This window comes from Sinohyriopsis cumingii, chromosome 10, assembly GCF_028554795.1.
Source record: "Sinohyriopsis cumingii isolate HCF-2022 chromosome 10, ASM2855479v2, whole genome shotgun sequence".
Lineage (NCBI taxonomy): Eukaryota > Metazoa > Mollusca > Bivalvia > Unionida > Unionidae > Sinohyriopsis > Sinohyriopsis cumingii.
In genome coordinates this window covers 77921302-77929682 of record NC_142970.1, presented here as the reverse complement: position 1 = coordinate 77929682, position 8381 = coordinate 77921302, and the positions used below count along the sequence as shown (strand labels likewise).

The 8381-nt window shown below is 37.3% G+C and overlaps 1 pseudogene; it reads right to left on the bottom strand.

Annotated features, from left to right (window-relative positions):
• Window positions 1-1999: 1999 nt before the first annotated feature.
• LOC149790433 (uncharacterized) lies at window positions 2000-8164 on the bottom strand (annotated as a pseudogene).
• Window positions 8165-8381: the final 217 nt, after the last annotated feature.

The window sequence follows — 8381 nt, the reverse complement described above, 5'->3', positions numbered from 1 at the left end:
GCTAAACCTGTCTCGCCAAGATTGATTCCCATACCACCTTCTTACATAAACACCTTTTGGCCATGTTACATCATTTTCAACAGTGTCGCAGTCTGAATTATATACAGTCAGCTTGGCCGATAGACAATTACGTCTACTGTGGATAAACTTTATGGATAACGGATCTATATCGTATTCTTTCAAGAATTTACCGAGGCCTTCAGCAGTAGATTTGACGCCAATGCCACCCACATAAAAGCGCCTTGTTCTACGTCTAACTACACCTTCAAATACAACATTCTCATTTTTGTCATCAACATCCTCATGTCCAACAATACTCTCTGAACCTATTTCTAAACCTGATTTACCAAATGATCTAGGTCTTTCTACCTGACCCCCAATAACGGTAGGTATCTTGCTAGGAGGGGTTTTCAAGTCTATACCTTTCACATTACTGTTGCTAGTAATCGGATGCCTAGCGTTCTCTATCCTGGTCGAAGTCGAAGTTAACAGTTTATTTTGATTCTGAATGGGTGTGCGCACAACATTTGTCACATCAGGATGAACACTGGCTTTATAAATCTGTGGGATATTTCCATCGAAGGGGGCGATATGTCTTCTAACGAAAGTCTGTGAAATTATATCCGAACTTTTTGAAACCAGAGTTTCCAGCGGCTGTTTCGGAAAACGATCCATGCAAATGCCCACCACTCCAGTACGGTGGTCTGTATTCCTATGTAATCGACTCTCCATGTAAATATCGTTACGTTGTATGAGAGAAGAAAAAAAAAATACATTTTGTAATGCGAAGTATTTTTTTAACGTTAAATTTACATTAAATTATAGCGTCATAAGGATATATACATATTCACAGGTTGCTTTCATTTTTAGTTAGCGAACAACATACTATAACATATTTGTTACGTTATCAGTTGTATATATTGCATTAAAAAACGTAAATTTATTTTGTAAAATGTCTAATTTAAAAGCGGACAATCGTTTTCAAAATTAAAATGCAAACTGCTTTTTAAAAAACCTGAATGTCCTTTTATTGCTTTATTCTTAAGCTCCTAACATCTTATTCCATGGTCACATCTGATTGTGTCCATGTTCCTAATCCATATAACTATCATAATGTCTATTAATTTAATAATAAACTATTTTCCTGTGGAAGGCATTTTCACACGTGTGGCTATGAAACCTTAACAAAAGTCTTGAGGCCTACAATTATTTCCTGTCCGGATGGTTACACACAGTGATGTGCTATAAGCCACAAAATGGTGCTTACATGCTTCTGCGTGCATATATTATGCCTTCACAACGAGTAAGTGATGAAACGTCATTCTTGGGTGGCTCTTGCTGTGGATAGTACAGTAGCTGTTGCTCACTGTGACTGCATGGCAGGGTATGAACATATAAAGTTTATATTATAAACTTATCAGTTCATTTCAGGAGCTTCATATATTACTATAATTCTTTGACCTTAATAATAAAGTCTAAGAAACAAAAAAAATCTTTCCAATTTTCTGATAATTTATTTTCTGGTTAGAGTAAAGAGTTGGGTAGTGTGTGGTAGATTCCCGTTTCAAAATCAGAGTTCCTCTATTTAAATCATAAATTTAACAAATAAATCAATTGGAACTTACACATCATTATTTAGTTTTTTCCAGGCTTTCTGAATCCTGTTCTCACACAGCTGCAATATTTTGTAAAATAGAAGGAGCAGTACGCGTAGGTTATACCAGTCTGGCATGTACAGAATTACTTTGCAAGTGGAACTCTGACTTTGCGAAGAAAGTCCAACCAGCTGAAATTAAGGACACTAGCTTTTATAAAGGCACTAGTGTAGCTAGCGTTCGTAACAGGATGGCAACTAGTCACAAATTAAATTCCCATGCGTACGAAAAATCTACAGTTCATGAGCAAGAAAATTGAATTGGCACGTTGTTAACATGCAAAACAATGCCTGTTGTTTTAAGTACTTTTGAAAAATTCTCTGGAAAGTTTCATTGGGAAAAGAAGAAAAATCCAGAACCAAAACTTCCAGTGTCTGCGTTCTATATATAATCAAGACAACTGTACATTAAAGGTGATCTGCTAGAGAAATGTGCTGATCGGGTCAACAACTTACAAATCAGTGCAGAGGGTATAAGCTATATTCATGATTTAACAGCAAGCCAGAGCTCATCTTTAACTTGGCACGAGCAACGCATTGGCCGCATAACCTCTTCAAAAGTCCGTGATATTTTACACACAAACTTAGATAATCCATCTCCTTCGTTACTTAAGTAATTAAGTTATCAAAGTATGACATCTCTTGACCATATTCCAGCAGTTAGATGGGGAAAGGAAAGTGAGGCGATTGCTTTAGAGGAGTATACAGCAACAATGGCAACCATTCACAAAGATTTTAAAAGGCAACCAACAGGAGTATTAATCTGTGACAAGTTGCCATTCTTAGCAGCTAGTGCTGATTCTCTGGCATCATGGTCGCAGAGTTGTAGAAGTTAAATGTCCATTTTCACACAGCCAACATTAGAAGAATATATCAAGGACCCCACTTGGTGTCTAACTGAAGATGGAAGGGCCTTCAAAGATATTATATTCAAGTTCAACTTCAACTATTTGTCCACAGTGTTGAAACGTGTGATCTTGTGTACACATTAAGAATGACAGCTATATTATATATTTCCAGAGACAATGACATTATATCTAGGATGACTGATAGAGTTAAAGTATTCTATTTAAACTGTGTTATGCCTGAACTGCTAACAAGGAGGTTAGAACACAGTGCAGTTACTTTACATAACAGTGTAACCGACCAAAGATTTTACTGTTTATGCCGTTCTAAAGATGATGGTAAAGCAGACATGATTGGTTGTGACAATCCAAAATGCAAAGTAAAATGGTTCCATTTGAAATGTATAAAAATGAAATGTGCGTCAAAAGGACAGAGGTTTTGCAACGAGTGTAAAAAAATAAGTTTGAGCCTGAATGTAGTTTTTCAGAAGATACTACATGAAAAGTACAAATTGTAGGTAATATCATTTATTGCATGTACAACATATACTGTGTATTATCAAACATTAGATTTTACATATGTAATCAATACAATTTTGAAGAATGACTTTATCTTGACATATTTAGTGCTCTCAATGCTTTTTTACTATATATCTAAGTATATTTTATCTATACATATTAACTACCACAGTTCTTTTCAAAGTGACTTAAAAAAGAAATGCATTGATAGTGTAGCTACCACAAGATGGAAATTTTTGTCAATAGAACATAATGGGTTACTACATATTAGTAACAGATGAGTCACTCATCTTCATTGTATACAATGCCATCACCAAGATTGGTTAAACTGGCGCATAAAAGAATCGGTCTATCAATGTGAGCTTGATTTTCGTTACTGATTTCATCAGTTAATGATTTTATCATACTTATACTAATTCCTTACAGAATTTTGTATCGGTTCTTCACGAGACCTTTAATTCTTTCAACATGTATTCTTACACTACTTATATTCCGTGACTTCTCTGCCTCCCTAGCAGACGCCATGTTTCTTGCCATTTGTAAATGTAGGCATGATTAGTTCTACTGAACACACACTTGCAAAGTCATCCTGTAATATGAATTCCCTTTCTGCAAGAATCTGGTCACCTGGAAGATGTAAATTTGGGCTAAGAAACCCTGATGATCTTAAATTTCCGTGTCAGAAACTCCGCCTCCCGGAACTGTAGATAAAAAAATGTCACTGATCCCAGTGGACGGCAGCCACTAAATATTTTGACTGTGTTGTACTTTTTGTAATTGGAATAACATTTGGTTCGTGCATCAAACATTCTGGATCTTTAAATATTTCAGAGCAGTCAGTTATGCATGTAGGTCTAGGAAATTTGTTACGGAAGACACCTGGCAATGTTTTACTTACAGTTTCTCTGTCTGGCCAATAAATAAGAAAGTCTAACTTTGCACTTAAAATATTTATCCGTCTCCAAAACATGTCATGCAAAGTTAATATTGGAATTCCACACTGATATGCGAGATATTCAAACGGGATATCGAGTCGTAATTTGACAAGTGTTACAAAGAGCTGATCTTGCAAGGATAATTTATTGGCTAGTGGTGTTCTGTTCATAAATGTTTGCATAAAACTGAACAATGATAAAAATATATCCCACTTGATTTCAGTATAAAATATCGATTTATAGTTATTTTCAATCAATCTTGATGAAAGCTTAACTGTTTCAATTTTGGTTTGTAAATCTTGCACTTGTTGAAATATGTCTCGCTCTGCTCTCAAACTGCACATTTCAATACAAGTTTTTCTCTCGTTCAGATGGTGTTAGTAATTGTTGCATCAATGTTCGTGGCAGAGATTGTGTGCAGATCTTCATAATGTTTGATAATGAATCTGGAGAGCCTCAGGGTGATACTGGGGATGTGCCACAAGTATTATTATATGGTGTTTGTTGTGTGGGTGTTGGTGAGCCTAGAACAGCAGTGTTCAGCTCCTCAGGAGACATCTTCACCTTCTTGCTTGATGTTGCAATCAAACTCAATTTTCCGTTTCACTTTATTCTCATAGCGTACCATCTTTTGCTGTACATATTTTGTATGGGCTTTTTTGGCGACCTCAAACACTGCGGGTACATAATCAGGGTGATCTAGATCTTCCTGTTGCTTTCCTGTACAGAGCAAACAGAAGAAAAAAAATGTATATATTTAATTAAAAATAAGTGCAGGTAGCAAGCAAAAAAGGTGTGACAGTATTTGTTTTGTGTTTATGGGTAGGCACGTGTGTGTCACTAACAGCAAAGGAAAATAAAATAATGTTATAATCTCTTACTGTAATTTAATAATGTAAAAATTGCACTCTATGCAAATTAAAGGAAATACTACCTTAATGATTTTTGTTTTCCTTTGATCAGGGCCAAATCAGGTCCAACGTTGAGGGGTGGGGGTGGTGGTTTCCAAATTGCAAAGAGCCCTGACTCTCCTCGAAAGGGCACCAAAACAAAAGTTTGTTCACTCAAAGTGTGCATAATACCCAATAAACTTGCCCAAGTGACGTTTGTGTGTGTGTGCGGGTAATGGGGTTGGGTGGGTAGCAGACCCCCCCACTTTCCAGCCCTGGTAATAATCAGAGCTTAAATAAAAACGTGGATGCTGTACTGTATTAAATTAATTATTGCAAAAGGAAAAAGTTACCAGTGATGAAATGATCAGAACAAATAACCGAATGTTTAGTTGGTTCCCATAGCTTTCCGTCTGCCTTGTCCCTTTTAAGTGCTGACAACCACATTTTCTGTCTTTCCACGAGTTTTGGAAACGTAAAGAATGACAATTTATTTCCCCATCATGTTGTGATTTTTGCAACCCACAACAGCACAAGTTTTAGGCATTTTGCACACAGTTCTTAATATAACAATGTTGATAACCTGTCCGCTAGTCTAACTACCTTGGAATAATGGTTGAGAGGTTAGTGCTTCACCTTCAGGGAAGCGAAAGTTGGTTTATCTACGAGAGAGAGAGAGAGAGCACTCTTATTGTTAATTACCCGAATGTTCGGATCTAAGAATATGTTCGGATCTATGAATCTATCCTTGGCAAAGCGTATATATCTACTGGCTCGGCTTTCTACTCAACCACAAGCCAGATATATATCGAAATAAACTAATTAAACAAATTGCACCCCACAAAGGGAGCTACAGAGTAGCCAGTGCAATAAAAGCATATAGGGATAAACCTGAATACTGGATTCAGCAAACCAAACCCAAACTCAACTCTTCTCCAAACAATAATAAGCACAAAAAAAAATTATATAAATAATCATAAAATAGAAATAAGACTCCCCCACCTACAGAGGGAAAACATGGAGGAACTGGAGAAAAAAAAATCAAATATAAACGAAGTAAAATGCTAGAATATTTACATGACGCTTGGTGCACCGGCGAAAAAGCTTTTGCAAGAAAAATAATTAAAACCATACCACCTTGCTCAATCTGCAAACAAAAACAAGATACAATACACAATATCATACTAGAATGCACCATGCTTACCCCGCAAAGCGAAATAATGAAAAACCTAAGGACAAAAATGGCCATTTCAACAATAACTTACTATACACTGACAACATAGATAAAAAAAACTATATACTGAAATAATCGCACGTAGTATACTAGCCATCGAAACCAGACGGAAAAACACGTGGATAACATAACATTGACCCCCACCCCCTTTCCTCTCCTGAAAATATTTCCACAAACTATCAAATACGAGCTAAACTAAAACCATAAATCCCACATTTTAAGGTAAAGAGAACAGGCATTCTAAAACCAAACCGGTTGTGTCATCTGTTTGTAGATCATTTCCATCACACCTCTCTCTGCGTGGGTTTGAGTCTCGAGCAGTCCTTCACAGGAGATGTTAGCACAATTTTTTACTCGCAATTTAAGAACAACTCTTGGGTCTCACTGGACAGTTTTTCTTGAGAATTTTCATCCATCAACGACCTATTGCAGAAAAATTAGAATAATTTTACACTGAAGATAACATAAAAATTAATGATTTTTGTAGAAAGCATACATGTGAGATTTTGACTGCAGCAATGAGGTTAATTCCTGATGTAACTGGTGGTTTTTATACTGAACCAACACTGCCACCGACCCCTCGTTTTTTGCATTCATTTTTGACAGGAAAGAGCTATTGTGAGTATTTTTCTGTGACAAGGCACCTCTGTAGCAGACGCGTAAATACGTAAGCCAAGACAGTTGCTCATTTGCAGCCCGAGTTATGCATTTGATCTCCACTGCTCGTCTAACTGACAGTCACCAACAAGTCAACCCATTTCCAAGCCTAACTAAAAAGTAAATCTAAACCACATTACAGATTTAGCTTAGGTGTAAATTTATAAATGCTAGTCTTGTGAGAATTAGGTTCATGCCTTCTACCTTAAAAATTAGGTGTCAAAATACGAAACTATCCAGTGAGACCTTGCGAACCTGATGTGCACTTTAAAACTGTATCGCGGTGTATTTATCTGTCTGGCCGTTCTTATACTTAGCTTACTAAACGGAATTATCAGTGATCTCATAAAATGGCACTAAATAAAATACAGCTAAATTATACTTAACTATATATAAACTTTAACCATGTACCTTTCAGTTATTACCCTGACTACTGATTTTAAATGTTTGGAGTGTTGGCACAGCCTGGTTCCTATCCCAGCTATTTTAGCTGGGTAGGACACAGATGTGGCACCCTGCGTTTCCAAAATCAGTGCGTGTAGGTGAAGGTTTCCATGTCCACCCCATGTTCGTAAATTTGTTATTTTAATACTTTTTTACGGGTTCTTTGTTTTGTTCATCAAATTCATTTATTAGTTGTGGGTAGGCCGGCCCTCCCTGTTTCCCCCAACCTTTTAGGGCTCATGGGTGGGCCGTCCGTACCCGGAACTTAGGTCAGTACTTCCCCCTCCATAAGGCCACTTGGGTCTATCGGTTGGTTTCCCTCCCCCTTTTTATATGTTCTTCCGCGAAGTGACTTGCCACAGTCATTTTCGTCATTGTATGGAGCTTTTCATTGTCAAATTTCCATAGTTGTCTTCATTTTGATTACCTAGTGCGTAATTTTGATTTTATTTGCCAAACTGGGTATTTCCTTTTTTATCTCTACATTTTTGGTTTGCGTGCGTGTTTGTAGTCTCTGGGGGTATTGTTTTATCCTGGGTTTGGTTTTGAGTAATTTTCCGCTCTTTAAACATCAGCTCCTTGGCGGTTCCAATTGAGTAAGTTCGTGTACCGTTTTATTTCTGGTGGATTGTTCTGCCATCAAGATGTTGCTGCTGGTTTAGAAGCATCGCTAAAATAGCTGGGATAGGAACCAGGCTGTGTCAACACTCCAAACATTTAAAAACAGACTCCTGGTTTGCTACTGTTATGCCATGTGCCTGCTGATATGAACTTGAGGTTTGAAGGTAGACCTGGAGCGACAGTGCAGATGTTTTTGAATCGGTTGCCATCTTTCGACCCTCCTGGATGTGGGTTTTTTTTTTTTTTAGCTCTGGGCGAAAATGAGATTGGTACAGTTGTGAATCGTATGATCCGTTTGTGCAATGAATTAATAACATCTGGTGTGTCATGTGTTTTAGTCGGGTCCTTGCTACCCAGATTCAATCCCCGTGGGCTGAGTCACGGCCGATATTCCCGCTTGCTCCGGCAGGTTAATCTGGAGCTGGCCCGGGTATTTGACGGTGCTGTTTCGACTTGATATGGATCTATGCCACTCGCATCCTTAATTTTCTGAATATTGTTTACAATGATGATGATCCAGATAGTCTATATACTTCGATTTTGAAGGACGTTTGGAAATTTTGCTTGCCATTGTAATGTCTA